Here is a 21,109-nt window from a genome sequence, read left to right on the forward strand (position 1 = left end):
GCGCGCGCCTGTAATCCCAGCTACTCAGGAAACGGAGGCAGGAGAATCGCTTGAACCTAGGGGGCAAACCTAGGGTTTGCACCACTGCACTCCAGCCTGCGCAATAAAGTAAGACTCTGTCTCAAAAAAAAGAAAAAAAAAGAGAAGAAATAGTTGAATTTATAAATTCAGGTTGTGCTAGTCAGGTGGACTCTGTGATGGGAGGGAGATTCCGAGTACTGCAGAGATGTTGCTCTATTCCTGGCTTTGTATGGAATCAAGGGTGAGGAATAAGCCTGTTTTTTTCTACTCAGTCAATACCTCTGGAAAGGCAAGGCCTGGAAGGGTCCCAAAACAAAACTTCCATGTCCTCAGGATGCATCACCCTCTAGGCACATTGGTGTTAGTCACACCAGAAAGTTCACTCAGTCAATACCTCTGGAAAGGCAAGGCCTGGAAGGGTCCCAAAACAAAACTTCCATGTCCTCAGGATGCATCACCCTCTAGGCACATTGGTGTTAGTCACACCAGAAAGTTCACGCAAGACATGGTGTTCAGAATTTTTACTGGAGTTTCATTATGTAGGTGTGATTGACTGAATCATTGGCCATGTGATTGAACTCGATCTCCAGGCCCTGTCCCTCCCTGGAGGTTGGGCTGATATTCCCTGGCTCAAAGCCCCAGCCCTCTAATCACATGGTTACTCTTTCTCTTGTGGTCAGCTCCTATCCTGAGTCATTTTGTTAACATAAAAGGGTATGGTTAGGTAGGGTCTCATAAGCCCACCATGAATAATAGACCCTCCTATCACTCAGGAAATTTCTGAGGATAAAGAGATTGTCTCCCAGGTACCAGGGACAAAGGATAGTCAGATTCTTTGCCATACAACAATAGCATATAAAGTTCTGATTACCCATTAACATTTGGACATGAATTCATTCAGATCTAGGCTTTGTAATGCTTCTGTGGTCTCCTGGAATCTTCAGGAAGGATCTTAAGTCCCAGGCACAAGCTTTTGCTTTGCCCATGCTGAGTTGTGGAGATATTAGAATAGAGGCAATTAGAAATCCAGGGACAAGTGGAACATGACAAGGGCATCTATCTTAGCAAATTAACTCTTGGTTTGTAAAATCATCTTAGAGGTCATTGACCTGCACATCCTTTCCAGTTATTATAGGAACCTTGTCTGAAAGAACAACATTTGATATATTCAAGAGACTGGCATCTGGTTGGTCAATGCCTTTATAAAGGGTTGGATTTAGTTGTTTGATTTTTTAATGGAAAAATTACAAAAAGTTCATCATCAGATAACCTATCATAAATGAAATATTCATTTCATTTTCTTCCCGGTTAAAACTTGTGTCTTGAAATGCTTTGTTGTATCTACTTAGAATGATCAATGGGGATGCCTGGGGGGAATCTCTCTTGCAGAATTTGTTGGTAGAGAACATTAAAATTGCATGAAGCCAGTCATGTAATTTTAATGACCATCAAAAGGATTTTGACTAGAATTGGGGGAAATTTAAAGTGAGATGATGCTTCTGGGAAAGGTTGAAACCTTGGGTGTTCAAGGAGGCAAGTTTCTTGATCTATAGGGCGCTCCTTCGTCTACCCCTGCTGCTGGGCAGAGACATTCTCTCCCTAGATAGTGGCTGTGGCCAGAGGATCTGCAAAACAAAGAGTGCCTGGCTATCTCCCTCTAGTCCTAGAGAGTCATGCAGGGCTAGTGCTGGCTGTCGCCTTGCCCAGGACTCAGTGTAGCCCATCCACTGCTCCAGGGAGAAGTGGCTGAGGCCCTGAGGGGAACAGATGAGGGTTCACATTCATGCTTTGTGCCCTCCAGACCAGTGCCTGCCACCCCACTCCTACTCCCCTTTCTCTTGAGTTCTTTCCATTTTCCTGCTATTGAGCTCAGCTCTGCATCCATGAAGCCTGCTCAGGTCTCTCCACCCACAGAGATTTCCACCTCCTCTCATTTTTGTCAGGGCCCATGTTTGTGTCTTTCATTAGGCAATTAGCGGCATGCCAACTTGTGACAGGCTTTCTATTGATTCAAAATGTCATTAAAATCTGCTGTAACCTATGCTTTCTCAGGTCTTACCAGCCTCCTTCTAAAAACAGGGTTACAGTCACAACAGCACATCCTTGGGCCATCTCCTTTTGGCAAGGTCTGCTCTCCTGGCTCCCCTGGCTGTCAGAGTCTGGGTGGCCCTCAGGTGCTGTCCCACTGATGTCATGATGCAGCTCATGTGGCTGGCCTGGGATGTCTGCTCCTCTCTCTGTGGCACTGGACTCACCTGCCACTCCCCACACACCATGTTCCCAGCTTCTCCCCTGTTTCAGTGAAAGGTGTTCTCGCTCCTTGAAGGATCCCAGGGCTCTCTTGATGGCCTTCATGAGGCCCTGGACCCTGACCATGGCCCTGGAGAAACAAAATAATGGCTCCTCTCATTTAGCCACAGGCCCACTGCAGATCGTCTGCGTCCCAAGCTCTGAGTGGGTCCGAGGCCGCTGGCTGTTTTCTCATGGAGGTGAGTGGCAGTCCGGGGAACATGCCTGCTCATCGCCCTCTTGGCTGCTAACCATAGCTTCTTTCTCACAAAGTTCCTTGTCCAAAAGGATGAGCCTCCTCAAGAGTCTTGCAGACAGGCCTGAACTCTAAGGTAACTGAGACAGTGGGGAAAAGGACTGCATTTATGCTGGTCAAAGGTGATTTTGATGGGACAAGTCTCTGGTTCCCAAATGGGGTATTTGTTTTCTCTGGAGAAGTAGGAGCAGAGATAGAGGCCCCCCGCCCCCGGCCAGCCATGGGATGTCTTTACCCTACCTCCTTGGGCTTTTGTGTTTTGTTTGGGACCATGGATACAGCTGACGATAAGAGCACTGTATCTCCTCTCTGAAGAGGTGGCCATCAAAGCTGTCATGATAAACACCTGAGGTCAGGAACACATGGCCAATGCCAGGAAGGTTGAGCACCTTTGAAGGACAAAAAGGGCTTCCTGCCCAGCCCTGCTGACATCCTTCTCTACAGCAATATGTTCTCCCTATCTGGGAAGAATGAACCTCTGGTCTTCCCACACACATCTCTCAGGACTGCTGGCACTGCAGAGGGTCTAGAGACCCCTGCTCCAGTTGGGTGACCGCCCCTTTGTCAAGGCAGGCGGGGTGCTGTATAGTGCTCCCTGGGTGGGGAAGAATACTGCAGACATTAGGAGCATTGTCGTAGGAATGGAAGGGTTCTGTCCCTGAAACTTACTAATTATACCTGTTTCCTTGCAGGTTGTGGCAGATGGTATGTTTCCAAAGAAGATGGAGCCTCATGTCCCACCCACAGACTCTTCTGCAGTGGAAACTGGCCACTCCCCCAGTAAGAGGTGGAGTCTCGTTCTCCTCCTTTTGGTTTGGGCTGACCTTATGGACTTGTTTGTAATTAGTAGAATGCAGTAGAACTGACTCCTTGTGACTTCCAAGTCTAGGTGAGAATGGCCCTGCAGCCTCCACTGGTCCTGCTGGGAAGCTCATTCTCTGGATGTTCACTCCTGGGACACTCCTTCTTGGGACCCAGCCACCACGCTGGGAGAAGCCTCAGACACATGAAAAGGCCATATATGGACGCTCTGGGTGACAGTGGTCCCAGTCCAGATACCAACATGTAAGTGAACAAGCCTCCATATGACTCCAGCCCCTAAGCTTTTCGAGTGTTCCCAGTTAAGGCTCCAGATATTGTAGAGCAGAGCAAAACCATGTCCAGGACTGTGTCCTTTTGTGCAGCAAGAGATTCTGGGAACACAGGGCTCTGCAAAGTGCACAACACAAAGACTTGTTCATTCAACAGGGGAAGGACTTGGCCTTATTAGTGGGTTCCCAAGCCCAGTGGGGCCCCTAGCTGAGGGGGCCCTGCAAAGCGGGATTGGAGGGCTCAGTCACGGCAGGAAATCAAAGTGGTGGTGGCCTGTTGCTGCTTGTGTGGCCCCAGTCCTGGGGACTTGCGCATGGAGAAGTTTGGGTTCTCCAAGTGTACTTTGACTACAGAACTTCTTGCAGCCACACAGAAGCCTAAAGGCCTAGGCCCCAGCTGAATGAACCCTGTGGCCACGCCCACCCACCCCCATCCTCCAAGAAGAAAAAGAGATGGAGTGAAAAAGGCAGACAGGGTGCACTCTGACACTCCCTGCTGGAGAGTAGGATGGTGGAAATGGGGAATAAGCCATGCCATCTTTACTCAGATGGATTTATTTCAAATCTTGTTCAGACATTTCTTTTCTTTTTTCTTTTTCTTTTTTTTTTTTTTTTTGAGACAGAGTTTAGCTCTGTTGCCCAGGCGGTAGTGCGTGGCGTGATCTCTGCTCAATGCAACCTCAGCCTTCTAGGTTCAAGCGATTCTCCTGCTTCAGCCTCCCGAGTAGCTGGGACTACAGGTGCACGCCACCTCACCTGGCTAATTTTTGTATTGTGTTTTAGTAGAGACGGGGTTTCATCATATTGGCCAGGCTGGTCTCGAACTCCTGACCTCAAGTGATCCACCTGCCTCAGCCTCCCAAAGTGCTAGGATTACAGGCATGAACCACCGTGCCTGGCAGACATTTCCTTTCTGTATGATCCTGGGCTCGATTCTTCACGTCTTGAGCTCAGTTTCTTCATCTTTAAAATGGGGCTAGAGTGCCATCTCTGGAGAGTTTTGAGATCTCTGTCAAGTGCTTAGCATAATGTAGGCCCTCAACTCCTCTAAATCCTTTCTTTTCTCTTTGGAAGGACCTTTAGGCAGCTGGACCTAGTTGCCAATAATGACAGCAATAAATTATGAAGGGCATGCTGTGTGCCAGGCACAGGGCTTAAGGCACAGACCCCTTTGACACCACCAGCAGTGGGAAGCTGCCTGCTAGTAGGCCAGTGTGCTGGGGCAGGGGAGTAGATCAGCTGCAAGGGAAGGCCTGCAGTGTCACTGACTAAGCTTCAAAGGAGTCTCTTGGCATCAGTAGAAAATACGAAGTCCCAGGCGGCAGTGCTTGGGCTTCCTCCTTTTGGTCCCCCAGCCATGTGACTGGGACCTTGAGCACACGTCTGTGCCATAAACTCATGGGTGAATATGCCCGTACCTAAGGGCGAGCTAGCACAGATCACAAGAACTGACTGCTATTGGCATTTGCATCTGGGAAATAGTGGATCCCTCTGGGGCCAGAGCATATGGCAAGGTATTTAGCTTTGAAGGCTGTGACAGGTGGGGTTGCTGTGGGCCAGGCCCTCATGGAGATTCCTCTGGTGCCCAAGGAGAGGCCTCGTGACAGAAGAGAATCCCACACTCATGGCTGCTGGGCGAGTTTCCCAGCCTCCCCAGGTGTCCTGCCTGGCACGTGGCCTTTCCCACATGGCTGTGAAATGCCATTTATTGTGTGCCTGCTGCCTGCCAAGGGCCGTGCCAAGAGCTCTGCAGAGATGATGGAATGTAGAGCCTCCTGCCACCCCTGGGAGCTGATGCTGGGCTCTCACAGGACCTGCTAGGAAGATCAAAAGTGGAGAGTAATGAATGGGGCATGCACAGCTATGGTCTAGCCACGAGCAGATGCTCAGCAAGGGTCAGTTGCTGTTGTTAGGTTTGGATTGTTGGCTCTGCAACCACTCAGGGGAGGGTGCGCTAGGGTCCTGCCCTCCCTTCCTGGTCGGGGGCTCTGCTATGGGATGCTGCTGCCTGCCAGGTCCCGCTCCTTGCCTTCCTGATCAGTTCCCTCTTCCCTGCTCTTTATCCTCCCTACCCTCTACTGTATTCCGGGATTCAGCAGAGCTGTGGGATGCATTTTCTGATGGAAGGTGAGGAAGGTGGTTGGTCTGGTCTTGGGTGTCTGCTTTCAGCTCCACGGGTCTCCACGCCTTCTCCCACTCCTTCCCAGACTCTGCTCCTGGAACCTTCTCACCACTGTCTGAGCCACAGTTGCTTTTTGGAAAAAAAAATCTGCCCTCCATCACTTGCATGTCAGTATGAACAAGCATGTGTGCTTTCTGCTGGGGGTGTTTGACTTCTTTGCTGTGGCCCGGTCTTGCCCTTTGGAGTTTATGCAACAATGGGACACAGTCATCATTTCAGAGCCTGCTGTGTGCCAGATGCTCTATCCACTGAGTCGCATTTAGTCTTTACAGTAAGTGTATCAGTCAGGGTAGGCAAGGTCAGGCCCGGGTAACAAACACCCGCAAATCTCAGTGGTCTAAAACAACAAAGACTTCTTTGTCTTTTATGTTACTTATCCATATGGGTTGGCAGAGGTCTCTGGTCATCAAAGCCTCTCAAAGGCCTGGCAGATGGCATAGTTCCTCCCTTGGGTGTTAGGGGCCACCCTGCCAGGGGGAGAAGTGAGTGTAGGAGGTCCTTAAAGGCTCCAGCTGGGAAGTAGAAGATGTCACCTCCACACACAGGTCATGCACAGATCTAATTGTACGGCCTCTCCCAGCCTCAAAGATGGCACCTTATGATGTGGCCTGGTGGGGGGCTCCTGCCGAGGACCTACCCTGAGGAGAAGTGGCAATGTCTGGTGACCAGTGTGGAGGACTCCCAGCCCAGCCTGTGAGGAAAGTCTGCATTCCCATATGACCCACGGGGACAGGAGTCGCTCCTGCAGGCAAACAAGGATGAAACCGCAGATGGAAACCAGATCCCGGACCCGAAGATCCATGCTCTGGGTGAAGAGTTTCATTTTCCCAGCTCATTAATCTTTATTGGAAAAGTCATTTGGAGGATTCAAAAAGGGTATTGAACCCACACAAAGCTCCAGCCTAGAAAATTGTCATGTCCTCAGGAAACCCAAAGAAGAAACATTTGGGAGCAGTTGATGACATGGGTCCCTGCCCTTTCCCCTGCTGTTCCTCCCAGAGAACTCTGCGGCTCAGGAAGGGGCAGCAGAGACAGAAACAGCAGGGGGCCTGGGGTCTCCATGTGGAGGCCCATTATATGCTGAGCTCATGCCAGCGGGGGGTGCTATCCTTACTTTACATGTGCTAGAAGCAGGGCTCAGGTTAAGGGACCTGCCAGGGCCACACAGCTAGGAACCTCAAGGTGAGGTGATCAGAACCCCATCCTGACCCTACTCCCTGCATTCCCCACTAAAGCCCTGTAAGATAACCCCCCTCATCCCCAATGCCCCTGGCCCAGGAGCGCTTGCCTAAGCAGGTGACTCTGGATAGGAAGATCTGGGGGTATTTACGGACCTAGGAGCCTCTCAAGAGGCTCTCAGTGCCCAGCAAGAATGGCTGGCTGAGTCTGGCAGCTCCCAGTGCGGGGAATAAGGCCGGCTGGCCTGTGGCTTGGTGAGTCCCGGGGAGGCAGAGAAGGCAGAGGCCAGAAGCAAAGGGAAGACTCTCAGGTGCTGGGAGTGCTGTGGGTCCTGGCCCAGAGGAAGCAGGTGCAGGGTGGCATCACAGGGTCCATGGGCTGTGTGGATCCTGGGAGCTTGGAGCATGGACCTTCAGGCCCCACTCCAGGCTGGGGCAGCCGTTCTTGAAAGCTCCTTCTACAGCAAGGAAACCCCATCACTCCAAACAGGCCCTGAGGAATGAAACATCTGCAGCTTAATTTGTCCTTTCTGTTTTCCCCCTCTAGCATTTTGCCTAAGTCTGCAGGACGAGGTGTGCTTTGTAGGGCAAAGAGCTAAATCCTCAGAGCAAGGCCCTCTTCGCTGTCAGCTCCCACCCTGCTCAGCACCCTGCAGAGTCTGGCAGGGTTGGAAATGGATAGGGTTAAGTGCTTAGATATTGTTGCCCTCAGTCTTCCGAGTAGCCACGTGTGGCAGGCACGTCTATCTCCATTTCAAAGGTGGAGAAACTGAGGCCTAGGGAGATTAGAGTGGCTTGCTCCAGGCTGCCTGGTTAGTAACGGGTGAGCAAGGCACTGCCCCAGATGTCTGACCTCAAGGTCAGTGCAGCCTGCACACCCACTGCGGAGAGAGGAGGGAGGGCCCAGAGGGCGCAGGGCAATGTGCTGCCCAGTTCTTGGGTGGTCCTCCCGCTGCTGTGGGGAGAGTGTGAGAGTGTGGCCCACTGGGGAGCCAGGGCTCTCTCAAGAAGGGGTGGGGAACTTGGGAGCCGCATTTTGGGGGAAGCGGGGTTGGCTTTTGAGTGGGGACGGGCAGCCCCAAGTTGACAGAGTGGAGGCAGCTACTGCAGAGGAGGAGAGGAGGATTCCCCAGTCTTGAGGGAATGTAGTTTTCTGACAGGTAGACTTGGATCACTCAACTTTGTAAGGATTGGCTTTCTGACACCTGGAGACCCCCATCTGCAGCAGTGTGGGTTCCATGCTCACAGAGATTCAGGGAGAGTCTCAGCACAGCCCCTAACTAGTCTTGTGGCCTTGAGCAAGTCAGTTACCCTCTAGGGGTAATAACAGAGTTGTAGTGGGAATTATTTAAAATAGGTGGTAGAAAGAGTTGGGCCCACACCAGCAGGTAGTAAGCATGAGTGCCAGTGGTGAGCTCTGTTGTTATTACTGCAGTGAGATGGGGCTAGGGAGCGGCTTAGCACTGGAGCTCATCCAGCAGTGATGGGATGGTCTGGCTGGTGCTACTGGGGAGACCTGCAATGGGAGAAGGTAGAATCTGACCATATTTAGGTCCCTTCATCTCACTTTTGATAATGTTTTTGAGGTGCTGGTGATCCCTGGGCAGGTTACATGGCCCCCTGGGACCTCAGTTTCTTCCTTTGTAAGCTCTCCTCTCTTGCCAGGGTGATAGGATGGCAATTCAATCCAACAAGAGTCCTGTTGGTGACTGAAGCACTGTGTCTCAGAGGGAGAAGGAAGAATGGCTTTGTGCTGCAGAGGCAAAGGGGTTAGGATATCTTTCCCGGGGCACAGTGGTTCTGCAGGTTTTTTGGGCTCTGATCTAAGCCCCTCCACTGGCTTTGGTCCAGGGGCAGTGGCTTGAGAGCCTCGTTTTCCCTGCACTGGGCTCTGGTGCTCACTGAAGCAGAGTGCACGAAACTCCCCCTAAAAGCCTGGTAATGTGGCTCAGAATTGGGCCCCACAGGGTTATTAGAGCCATCCATCTTAATTATACTGAAAATCACTTATGCGTTTTCCTTAATAACACTGCATTCACAATTTCCCAGCTCTGAGCTGTCTCCTGGCAGGGTTGTCACTCTCAGGGTGGAGTGTTTTCTGCAAGTCACATTTCTTTGTTCTTTTTCCCTTGGTGGGATGATGGGCTGGGCATGACGGAATCCTTTCCTGTGGGCCATGGATGCAGGGTCAGGCCCTGGGGAGGCTGAACCCTCCTGAGTGCTGGGTACTGCCCAGATTCTTCACATCCAGCATGTGATTTAACCCTTTGCATAACCCTGTGAGGTCCATGTGCTTATTGCCATTTACAGATAAGAAAACAGAGGCTCAGAGAAGCTAAGAACTTGTGCAAAGCAACTCCCTCAGAAATGGGGGCTTCAGGAAGAAAAGCTCCTCTTCTGATTTCCTTTGATGTGTTCACAGATGCCCCCCTCGATCCTTCAACCCCACCGTTGCAGTTTCCATTCTGGCTTTGCCAGGTAGCTGTGAGAAGAAATGCTTTCCTCAGGCCGGCTGCGGTGGTTCACACTTGTAATCCTAGCATTTGGGAGGCCAAGGCAGGTGGATCACCTGAGATCAGGAGTTCGAGACCAGCCTGGCCAGGATGGTGAAACCCCGTCTCTTCCAAAAATACAGAAATTAGCCGGGTGTGGTGGCATGCGCCTATAATCCCTGCTACTTGGGAGGCTGAGGCAGGAGAATCTGGGAGGCAGAGCTTGCAGTGAGCCAAGATCATGCCACTTTGCTCCAGCCTGGGTGAAAGAGTGAAACTCTGTCAGAAAAAAAAAAAAAAAAAGAAAAGCTTTCCACCCTTGATGCATCCTCCCCATAGAGCCCCAGAAAACATGCAGATAGCACACACGTACACGCATGCACAACACACACACACGCATAACACACACACGTACGCACACATTCTCTCTCTCTCTCTCCCCACTACCGACAACTCCCTCCCCTGTCTAGTATAGGGTCTCGGTTTCTCTAGCGCGTCAATGGGGAGGGCTAAGGCAGGGTCCCTCACTCGCTACTCACATGCGGGCAACCCTGAAGGTGACGGTAAATTGGACCATGCACTGCCCAGGAAGAAAATGGACTTGGAGCCGGTCTCAGGAGGCAGGAGCCGAGGCAGACCTGGGAGTAGACCTGGAGAGCGCATGTCTGTGGGTGCTCCAGTCCGGGGGTTCTGGTCTGAGGGGGCTCCTCCCACAGGGCTTGAGACTACTGGGTACATAGAAAGCAGAAGCCAAGAGACAAATATTGGGAGGGAGAAAAAGGAAGACAGATGCAGTGTATGCCAACCACGTGCCATTTTGCACTAGGGGAAATGAGTCGAGCCTCTGAGCTTTGAAGGACTTGGGCGGGGAAGAGAGAAGGAAGAGGGAAGGGGAAGGAAGCCCTGAGCGCGGAGGTGTGGCGTGGGGAGGGAGGGACTGGGAGACAGGAATCAGGTGGAGCCTCTGACGGCCCTGGGATCAGCAGGTGGTTTGGAGGAGGTGATTCTTGCGGGTGAGGAAGCGGGTGGAGGAGGCAAGAGAGAACAGTCTGGCAGGGATCAGATACGGGAGTTCAGGCACGATTTACTGCCAATGGGAGGGTCACCCAGAGGGGGCTCCGGGAAAGCAGGGGCAGAGCCCAGTCCCTTCTCGGGCAGAGGCCAGCAGCCATCCTTAGGCAGGAGCAGGCGCGCGGGGAGCTGAGGCCGAGCTGGCTGGCGCACGCGAGGGGGCGCTGTGGGGCGGCACCACCGGGTCGACCAGACCTCGCCCACCCCGCTGAAGCGCCGAGAGGGTGCGTTTGGGGCTCTGGATGATGGGCCCAACCGGGGATAGGGGGCTGGGAGGGTCGGCCACGTGAGCCTGATCAGTCCTGTGGGGCCGGGCCACGCTGGGCACAGAGCCTTTGCTTGCAGCTGGGCTAGGGCCAGGTGGCCGGCTGCTGGAGGGCGCTCAGCCTCTCCGGACATGGCCTGGCTCCTGGGTTCAACGCGCGGGTTGCAAGGCTGCGGAAGCGCTTTCCAGCACAGATTTCCAGGGGCTGCCCTGTGGGTTGCCACTGACGCCCCCACTTCCCTTCTCATCCCAGACACTCTGGTCCAGGAGTTGCAGAGTTCAGGGCCTGCAGAGCATGTCCCCCCACAAAGCCTTCCTTGGGCGAGCACCAAGAAAGCGGGCTGATGAATGGGCTTCCACCCCGAGGTCCAGACAGCTGCCTTCCCTGCTGACTCAGCTCGGGAAAGCTGCCGAGGCAGAAACTTTTCTAAGAGCAGAAAAATAAGGCGCGAGGCCCCGGCGCTGTCTGTGGTGAAGGAGCGAGGCTTCAGAGAGGCCCTGAACCCTGGAGGACCCTGGAGGGGCCTGGAGCTCCCCGCTGGGCCCGCTCCAGCCCAGGAGGGAACAGTAGCAGCACAAGTCCGTGCGTCCAGGATGGAGGCTTCATTTGTCCAGAGCCCTCCAGGCGCCTTTGGGAGCTAAGTTGTGGGTCTCCCGGTTCCCATGTGAGGAATCCGAGGCCCCGCGGAAACCCATACACGACATCCAGCAGGGTAGGATGGACCCACTGGGCCTGGCGTGGAGCCCACCGGTGCACTTTGCATACCCACTGCCTCCTCAGCCCCTCACATCTTCCCTTTTCAGCCGCTCCCCGACTTGGAGGCTGGGGGTGTGGCCAGAGGCTTCCTAGAGAGATGGTCAGGGCTCTGCAGAGAAACAGAATCAGTAGGAGATTATATATATATATACACACACACATACACACATATATGATATACTATTATATGTATGTATGTATGTATGTATGTATGTATCTATCTATCTATCTATCTGGAGAGAGGGAGAAAGGAGAGGAGACAGGCTGACAAATTCAAAATCTGCAGAGCTGATGTGCCAACTCGAAGGCCACCAAGCAGGAGGAATTCTCCCTTGCTCCAGGTAGGGTCAGGTCAGCCTTTTCTCCTATTCAGGCCTTCGAGTGATAGAATGAGGCCACCCACTTAGGGAGGGTAATCTGCTTTACTCAGTCTATTTATTTAATGTTTATCCACAGACACATCTAGAACAATGTCTGAACAACTGTCTGGGCACCTCGGGTCCTGGTGGAGTTGACACGTAAAATAGGCGGAGCTGCTGCAGGTGCCTGGGCATGAGCTCCAACGGTCTGATCCTGATTTTTCATCCATAAAGGGCATGTCGTGAGCATGACTGAGGCTAATGAGTCGACACCATCTATAAGCCATGATGTGTGTGGCCCACGGTGGCTTTGTCGGACTCACCCTGGGCAGCCTCCATTGGCCCTCCAAGAAGGGACTATGCAGGCAGTAGTAATAATGCTTTTTTTTTTTTTTTTTTTTTTTTTTTTTGAGACAGAGTCTCGCTCTGTTGCCAGGCTGGAGTGCAGTGGCACAGTCTCAGCTCACTGCAACCTCTGCCTCCTGGGTTCAAGCAATTCTCCTGCCTCAGCCTCCTGAGTAGCTGGGATTACGGGCGCTCGCCACCATGCCCGGCTAATTTATGTATTTTTAGTAGAGACAAGGTTTCACCATGTTGGCCAGGCTGGTCTCAAACTCCTGACCTCATGATCTGCCTGCCTCGGCCTCCCAAAGTGCTGGGATTACAGGCGTGAGCCACCACGCCCGGCCCGGCCCGTATCAATGCTTTTAAGTACTCACCAGCTGCTCCTTGGCCAGGATGACTGTAGCTGATGTCTGCAGGACTGATGATGGTAAGCTAAGATGACACCTCCTCCCTGGGGGCCACAGAGCCACGATTTATAGATCTGTGAGGTCACCAGGACCTCTAGGGTCAGTCGGCCCTGCAGAGGCTGATTTTATCTGAGGGCAGAGGAGCCAGGGATAGTTACAAGCAGGGCTCAAAGCACTTCACATTTGCTTCACGGAGAAGGCTGGGGGTGCTTCGCTTCCCTTTATGGTGATGGGTCCCAGTCTGGGCTCAATGTGTAGCCCACAGGCCTCTTTGCTGGTCAAGGAGGTGACCACAGTGGGACGTTGGTCCCACACCACCTGCCCTGATGTGCCTCTGAAACCAAATCTGGTGCGAGAACGCCTGTACTTAAGTATGTGAAAGATTTAAGGTGTTTTGGAAACAACTATGTAGGGCTGCCAGAGGGGAACAGATGTCATATTGGCACAGAGACAATTAACTGGGACCAGCTGCATCCTTCACTCACCATCACCTACGCCATCAAGAAGAATGGCATTGTAGGGAACAAGATGAGGGCCATGAGTGCTCCGGGCCTGGAAATGTGCTGGTCTCCACTATTCTAGACAAGAGGCTTCTTGTTCCACCCCACCTGCAGAAGTTAGTTTCCTCACTGAGTGGGGCACAAATCTCAAATAGCCACAAAGCTGCCCTCAGGGGTACGGTTTTACTGGGGAGTCCAGACCTGGCCATAGGAGGCTGTTCTCGACACGGCCATGTGCACAGAGCAGAGTTCCAACTACAGGCAGCCGTAGACCAGCTTCCTGCACAGCTCTGAGGCCTCAGCCAGCCAGAGTAATCCTGTGCCATATTTACCTGCCTCTAACATGGTCCCTGCCCTATCTATGTACCTTGCATTTTCTGTAAGCATCCAGCATCCAGGACAGGGCTGGGCATAGTGTAGGTAGGCAGGAATGTTTATTGAGTGAATGGATGAATGGATGGATGGCTGAGTAATGAATAGATGAAGAGGTGAGTGGACAGATGAACAGGTGGGTTGATGGGTGGGAGATGGATGGGTGGATGAGGCCAAAGGGGAGCAATGTCAGTATGGGTGGAGGGAGATTTACAGACTGTTTTCCCTACCACAGGGCAGAGGCTGTCTCTCCTCTAGGGCTTTTGTGGCACTGGGGTCCCCTTTGTTCTCTATCTTTGAAAGGCCAAGGTCAGACAGGCACCTGATTATGTAGGAGGTAGGCGATGCCTGAATCCCTTTCATACTGTGGCGCTTGATTTACCTACACATACAATGAGGGCCCACACCCTGACCCTTGTTGCCATGGCAGGGCCAGGGCAGCACAGAGTGTGGGGTCCCAGGGATCTGCTGCTGGGTTTCCAGTAAGCATGATGTCACTCTAGGAAAGGAGAGCTTCAGGGTCAGTGGAGCAAGCTGGAGATGACCCAGGGAGTAAACTCAGAGAGACAATGCATCTTGGCCTCCGGCTGCGGGCTGGGATATGAGATCTGGGGAGGCGAGCAGCCTGCTAGGGTGTGGGGCTCCCCAGGCCTGCCCTTCCTTCTTCTGAAGGCTTTCAGGCTGTCCACCTTCCATGCTCAGAGAGGCCTCCCCTGGGATTTGAGAGCCTTGTGAGCTCCCCTGTATGGGGAGGTGGGGTGACAGGAAAATCTGCCTTGACCAGGAGCTCTTTCTCAGATATAGGTACTGATGCAACCCTTTACAATGCTATGTGTCCCTGTTAATTAGCCAGGGCCTGCTCTGTGGTGACTCAGCGTGCTTTGCCCTCCAGTCTCCCTGGTTGATGCAGGGCACGTGGGCTACTGTCGTGTTTGTCTGAACTATTGCTGGCTGCCCAGCACAGGTGAGCACCAGGGTTCAGGAGGCCCAAGGGGGGAGTCGTTCAATCTCTCAGGGCTCCTGGTGGGGGCTTTCTGTGTAGATGCTGAGCTGACTAGTTAAAAGAAAAAAGGGCACAGGTGGGTTTGGTCCTCCTACCTCTCTCTCCCCCACTGTCAGGGATGTGAGTTGTTCTTGGGCTGAGAAGGGGACAAGGCTGAGTCGAGTGGGTTACAGAATGGCTGCAGGGGGATGACGCCATCTGCCCGAGCCATGGGCCAGGTGTGGAATCTTGGAGCATGTCAGAAAGGAGAGAGGCTTTGTGGCCAGACACACCTGGCTTGCAACCCCCCTCTCAATGCCATGCTTGTGACCTTGGCGGCATCACTTAACTTCTATGGGCATCAGTGTCCTCATCTTCAAAAATGCAAATGGCAACATCTATTTAGGATATTTCTTATTAGGATTGATCAGATTTTATAAAAAATTTCTAGCACATGGTGGGCTCCCAGAAAAGCTAGATCCTATCATTTTTTTCAATGCAAGTAGTTCCTGGGTGAGCAAGACTTCCATTTCCCAGCCTTTCCCATGTTGCAGAACACACAGAACGTGGCACTGTTTGTCTGGCACAGGGGTATGTGGAGGCAGGAGGTGTCAGGAGGCTAGGTTGGCTGCAGATGCCCCTCCTCTTGCCCACTGGGAGCCATTCCTGGCCAACCTGGGCTCCCTCTGGGGCAACTCTGAGCTAAAGACCCTTGCCTGGGGGTCTACGTGGAGCTAAGCCGCTCTCTCCCTGCCTACGGGGTGCTGACTCATGTCTTCACCCAGGATGGATTCCAGACAGGACTCTTGAGGATGAGGCGGGGGCTCCTTCTTCCTGCTGTGACCTCCTGCAACCTGCACACATCAGGGGCACGGAGGAGGCAGTTGATTGTGCTAATCATTTCGTAAATGCCTCCTCCAAGCCAGGTAGCCCGCATGGCAGTTTATGTGCATCGTCATTACAAATCCTTGAAATCATGAAAGAGAGAGAGGCACAGAGAGATTAATTTCCCACAGTCAACAGCTGCGACGGGCCAGATCTGGATTTTAAGAAAGTCTGAATTTTTAAAATTGTGGTAAAATTCACATAACAAAATTTATTATTTAAGCCTTTTAAAATGTACAGCTCAGTGGCATTAAAGTACATTCACATCGTTGTGCAACCATCGCCACCATCCATCTCCAGAACTCTCCATTTCCCCAAACGGAAGCTCCGTCCCCATTCAACACGAACTTCCCATTCCCCTCCCTCCAGCCCCTGGGGCTCCCATTCTATTTTCTCTCCATGGATTTGACTATTCTAGGCATCCCATATAAGTGGAATCATATGGTATTTTCCCTCTATGATTAGCTTAACATGATGTCCTCAAGATTTATCCACGTTGTAGCATGTGCTAGAATTTTCTTCTTTTTTAAGGTGGAACAACATCCTTTTGTATGTGATACCACGTTTTGTTGATCTCTTCATCCCTTGATGGACACTTGGGTGGCTTTCCTTTTGGCTGTTGTGAATAATGCTGCTAGGAACATGGTGTGCAAATATCAGTTTGAGATCTTGCTTTCAGTTCTTTTGGGTATATACCTGGAAGTGGGATTTCTGGGTCATATGGTAATTGTATGTTTAACTTTTTGAGGAAACTCCCTGCTGTTTTCCACAGCAGATGCACCATTTTGCATTCCCACCCCAGTGCACAAGGATTCTAATTTCTCCACATTCTCAACGCTTGTTATTTTCTGCTTTGTGTTGTTTGTTTGTTTTCTTTTTGTTTGTTTTTTGGTAATAGCCATGTGAATGCAAATAGCTCTATTGCCCTGGGGACTGGGGGAGGTCGGGAGTGGAAGCGCTTTGAACACAGTAGCGGGAGGCAGCTCTTCCATGTCTCAGCTTTGAAGCATCAATTGTGTCTTGTTTGCCCCCTCTTCCACTTCTTCCACCCCTGCCAGGCTGGACCACTGCACGCCCCCGCTGTCTCCTGTCTTCTCTCGGCTACCCTAGATGTCTTTCCCTAGATGAACCTGACCATGTCACTGACCAGCTTGAGGGCCTGAGCATGCTCCTTGCCACCTAAAGGCAAAGGCCCTTAAAAGCCCCCAAGTTGCACCACTGCAGTGGGTTTCATGTGAGTGGTTGCCTGGTCAGGATCTGGCCTTGCCCCCCTCCCACCTCACTGAGCTACACTCCCTGCTGGGTACTTGGCATCCGGCCAGCACACCCATCAGGCCCAGGAGGCTGCCCCTACCCTCCTTGTACATTTGCTGTTCCTATGCCTGGAGTGTCCAGAGCCCCACCTTTCATCTGGGGAGCACCCACTCATTCTTTGAGACTCTACCCAGCCTGCTGCTCCCATATGGGCTGACCTTGCTCCCATGTGCTCCCCCAACACATAGGGCATATATGTGCCTGTGTGTGGTCGCAGGCATGTGCGTGGGGCATGTGCATGGGAGTGGCAGAGCATGTGTGTGGGAGGATTGTAGGAGTATGTGTATGTCTACGCGTGTATGGTTGTAGGAGTGTGTGTGTTTATGTATGTGGTTGTAGGAGTGTGTGTGCATGTGCGCATGACTGTAGGTGTGTGTGTGTCTGTGTGTGTGGTTGTAGGTGCCTGTGTGTACATGTGTGCATGGTTGTAGGGGCATGTGTGTGCATGTGTGCATGGTAGGAGTGTGTGTCTCTGTGTATGTGATTGTAGGTATGTGTGTGGTGTTAGGAGTGTGTGTCTGTGTGTGGTTGTAGGTGCATGTGTGTGTGTGTGTGTGAGAATAGTTGTAGGGGCATATGTGTGCATGTGTGCATGGTTGTAGGAGTGTGTGTGTGTGTGCTCGTATGTGCCTGTGTGTGGATGTGTGCATGGCTGTAGGGGCATGTGTGTGTATATGTGCCTGGTTGCAGGAGTGTGTGTCTGTGTGTGTGGTTGTAGGAGTGTGTGTGTGGTTGTAGGTGTCTGTGTGTGCATGCGTACATGGTTGTAGGGGCATGTGTGTGCATGTGTGCATGGTTGTAGGTGTATGTGTGTTTGTGTGTGTGTTTGTAGGTGTGTGTGTGTCTATGTGTGTGGTTGTAGGTGCCTGTGTGTATGCGTGCATGGCTATAGGGGTATGTGTGTGTATGCGTGCCTGGTTGTAGGAGTGTGTGTGTCTGTGTGTGGTTGTAGGAGTGTATGTGTCTATGTGTGTGTGGTTGGAGGAATGCGTGTATCTATGTGTGTGTGGTTGGAGGAGTGTGTGTGTATATGTGTGTGTGGTTGTCAGAGTGTATGTGTCTATGTGTGTGTGGTTGGAGGGGCATGCGTGCGTGTTTGGGGAGTTTGTAGGAGTATGTGTTGCATGTGTGTGGCCAGGTTGTGCTGTATTAATAAATAACCGCTTATCTCAGTGGCTTTACAAAAGAATTTAGTGCTCCTTACAGAAGGTTGGCAGGGGCTCCACTCTTACTGTCACTCAGGGACCGAGGCTGATGAAGGTCCCATCTCACATGAGTTCTTCCATCACCAAGATGAATGGAAAGAAGTGTGGCAGGTTGTGCACTTTCTCTTAATACTCCTGCCCAAGAGTGACACACATTGTTTTGCCTTATGTTTTATTGTTCAGAACAAGTCACATGGGGAGACCTGGCACACTTGTGAATAGCTCTGTGAACAGCCATGGGGGCCGTGAGCCACTGGGGACCAGCTGGAAGGGCCTTGGTTCCTCTCTCAACACCTGGGAACTGAGGCAGGACCCACCGTCCTGGGACAGGTCTGGAAGCACAGACCGGAAAGCTGAACATTCCACCAGACTCTCTTCCTGGGCTAGAAGTTTGGATATCCTTGGAGGCACTCAGATTAAGTAAAATTCCAATTTGAAAAATATCATTCTCTTCTGGACATTCCAAGAGGAGAGGGTCCATTTCGCACTTCGGTCCTGGGGAGGTGTCTAGCCAGCAGGTGTGGGGCTGATGATAGAAGGCGTAGGCTCTGAGGCCGGGGAGTCCACAGTCCTCGCCTTGACTGCTCAGCTGCTTTCTGGCTGTGGTCTTGGGAGGCTTCACTGCTCCACTTTGTTCGCCCATCTGTAAACTGGGGCTGATAATCATGGCACCATTCGAGCAGCTGTGCAGACTGAACGAGGTCATGGCTGGACGGCACGTGGCCCCTGGCCTGGCCTGGAGAGGACACGTGGCCTCCTCTCATCATCCCTGGGGTTGACCTCATCATGCTGTAACCAGCCCTGCTCTGTCACTTGCTGGCTGTGTGAGTGTGGACAGGTTGCTAAATGCCTCCTTTGGTTCTGAATTTCTCATTTGAAAATGGAGACAACGGCACCTCCATTCAGTGCTGTCCTAAGCTTGTGAGGCCGGTGATGAGCCAGCATCCGGTGCCTAGGGAGGGCGGGAGGTGCGCGGGGCGCACAGGCAGGGTTGGCTGTGTGGCCATCCTGGGGACGCGGCCCGCCATACCTCACATCTGTGCAGAAGCCTGCTCCAAAGTGATTCTACTCTTTTCCTTAATTGGGACAGTGCCTTTCCTTCCTTTCATTGAAAAATAAAAAATCTCCATGGGACATGGAATCCCAAGAGCCAGCCATGGCGGGTGGTGGCTCTGTGGACGGGCATACCTCTCAGTGTCCCTCCTGTGTGATGCAGGAGCTGGAAAGACTAAATGGGCAGGGACTGTTCACCATAACAACATCTTTTTCCCCACCTCATCAGCACAGAACTAAAGTGTTCTCGACAAAGTGGGTGGGGGAGAGAGGCCGTTAATTCCAGAGTGCTGGGGAGCCAGGACGGGCGCCTTCATTAGAAAGTTCAAAATCACATTTTATTTCCATTTTGATGAGATTTTTATGAGTTCGAAGAGATGAAGTCAAATCCCATGAGTGTAATGGACCCAGAAAGATCACAGATACAGGATTGAATCCAACGAACCATGAGGAGTTTAGTAAATTAATTAAATTTAAGAAAATAGTGATTTTTTTTTTTTTTTGCTACTGGATTAAAATTTCTAAAACGTCTTAAAAAGGCAGTGGCAATTCTCATTCATGGGAAGTAACAATGACACCAGCACTCGTCAAACTCTTTCTTGTGTTTGTTTTATGAAACTGCATTGGTGGGAGAATGTTCATGGTGAGGGTGGTGAGGGGCTGGGTGGAGGAAGCTCCTCCTAAATGCTCCTACTCGGTTTGGTCCCTGAATCTAAGTTCTTGAACCCACAGATGCTGGGTCACAGCTCTGTCTGCCAACGAGGATTAGGCGTACAAAGCAGGTTTACTGTGCATGGGTTACCACTTCAGCCCACTGACTCTGGCTGCAGTTTCTATGGCTTGCTCAAGTCTGGTGAGATGGAACACTCACACAGTACATGAAACAACTTCATTCCTCACAGACAGGGAGCAAGGGGCAATAGAAGCCTAGGATTCATGACAAGGGTCCCCTAAGGCTCAGGAAGCTGCTCAGGGCAAATGGGTTCTTGTCTGCCTGTGCCCACTTGCACCACAGCTGAAGGACTCTGGAAAGCAACCTGCCCTGGGTTTTATATCCCAAGGGCACCATGACACTCTGGGCTAAAGCACTGAAGGACATCCTGTTGCAGGAGAGACTGGCACAGAGCTGGGGCTGGTCTGGGCCATTCCTTCTTACTCAGGATGTTGCATTCCCAGCACATTCTATGGTTATTCTTGAGAACCACAAGTGAAAAAGTGGGAGAGAATGGATTGACCCAGGGCCACCCACAGAACTGTCCTGCAAGGGGCAAGGTCAGAATAGTTTTGAATTGGGGTTGTTGTAGTTGTTGTACAAACAAAGCTGACCAGTCACCCCGAGGAGATGCAAAAGAAGCCCAGGCTTACAGAGGAGAAGTTTGGAACAGGAAAAACTGGTTCAGGATGCAGCCCCCATCTGACTAGAATCCCACTGTGATCTCTGCACTTCACCTCCTCAGTGCATTTTAGCCTCAAGAGGAGGTAGTGGTAATAGGTGGGTGGGGTGGGGGGCTCATGTTGAATAAATACTTCATTTATGCTAGAAACTCTACATACATGATCTCATTTAACTAAATCAGCAACCAGACTGTGACCTAATTATTGCCACATTACAGAGAACAAAAAGCTTACAACTACATGGATGTGTTTCATTGTAAACTCAAGACCACAATCCCCAAGTGAACTCTTCATTCTGCCCAGTAATCATGTTGGTTGGCAAACGGGCTGTAAAGGGCCAGGTGGTAAATATTTCAGGCTTTATGGGCCACCCATCTCTGCTGCTCTCACTCAACACTGCTGCCATGGGCACTACAGAAATGAAGAAGTGTGGCTATGTTCCAATAAAGCTTTATGTATGGAACCTGAAATTTAGATTTCATATAATTTTCACATGCCAAAAAAATTATTCTTCTTTTGATTTTTTTTCTCTCAACCACTACAAAATGTGAAATCCTTTCTTAGCTCCTGGGCCATATAAAAACCAGGCAGCAGCGGGATTTGGCCTGAGGGCCACGGTTGGCAGACTCCCACTGCAGGCCGACCCTCTCCCAGATCCTACAGGACTCTTCCATCCTTTCCTCCACAACC

This window comes from Pongo pygmaeus, chromosome 11, assembly GCF_028885625.2.
Source record: "Pongo pygmaeus isolate AG05252 chromosome 11, NHGRI_mPonPyg2-v2.0_pri, whole genome shotgun sequence".
NCBI classification, from domain to species: domain Eukaryota; kingdom Metazoa; phylum Chordata; class Mammalia; order Primates; family Hominidae; genus Pongo; species Pongo pygmaeus.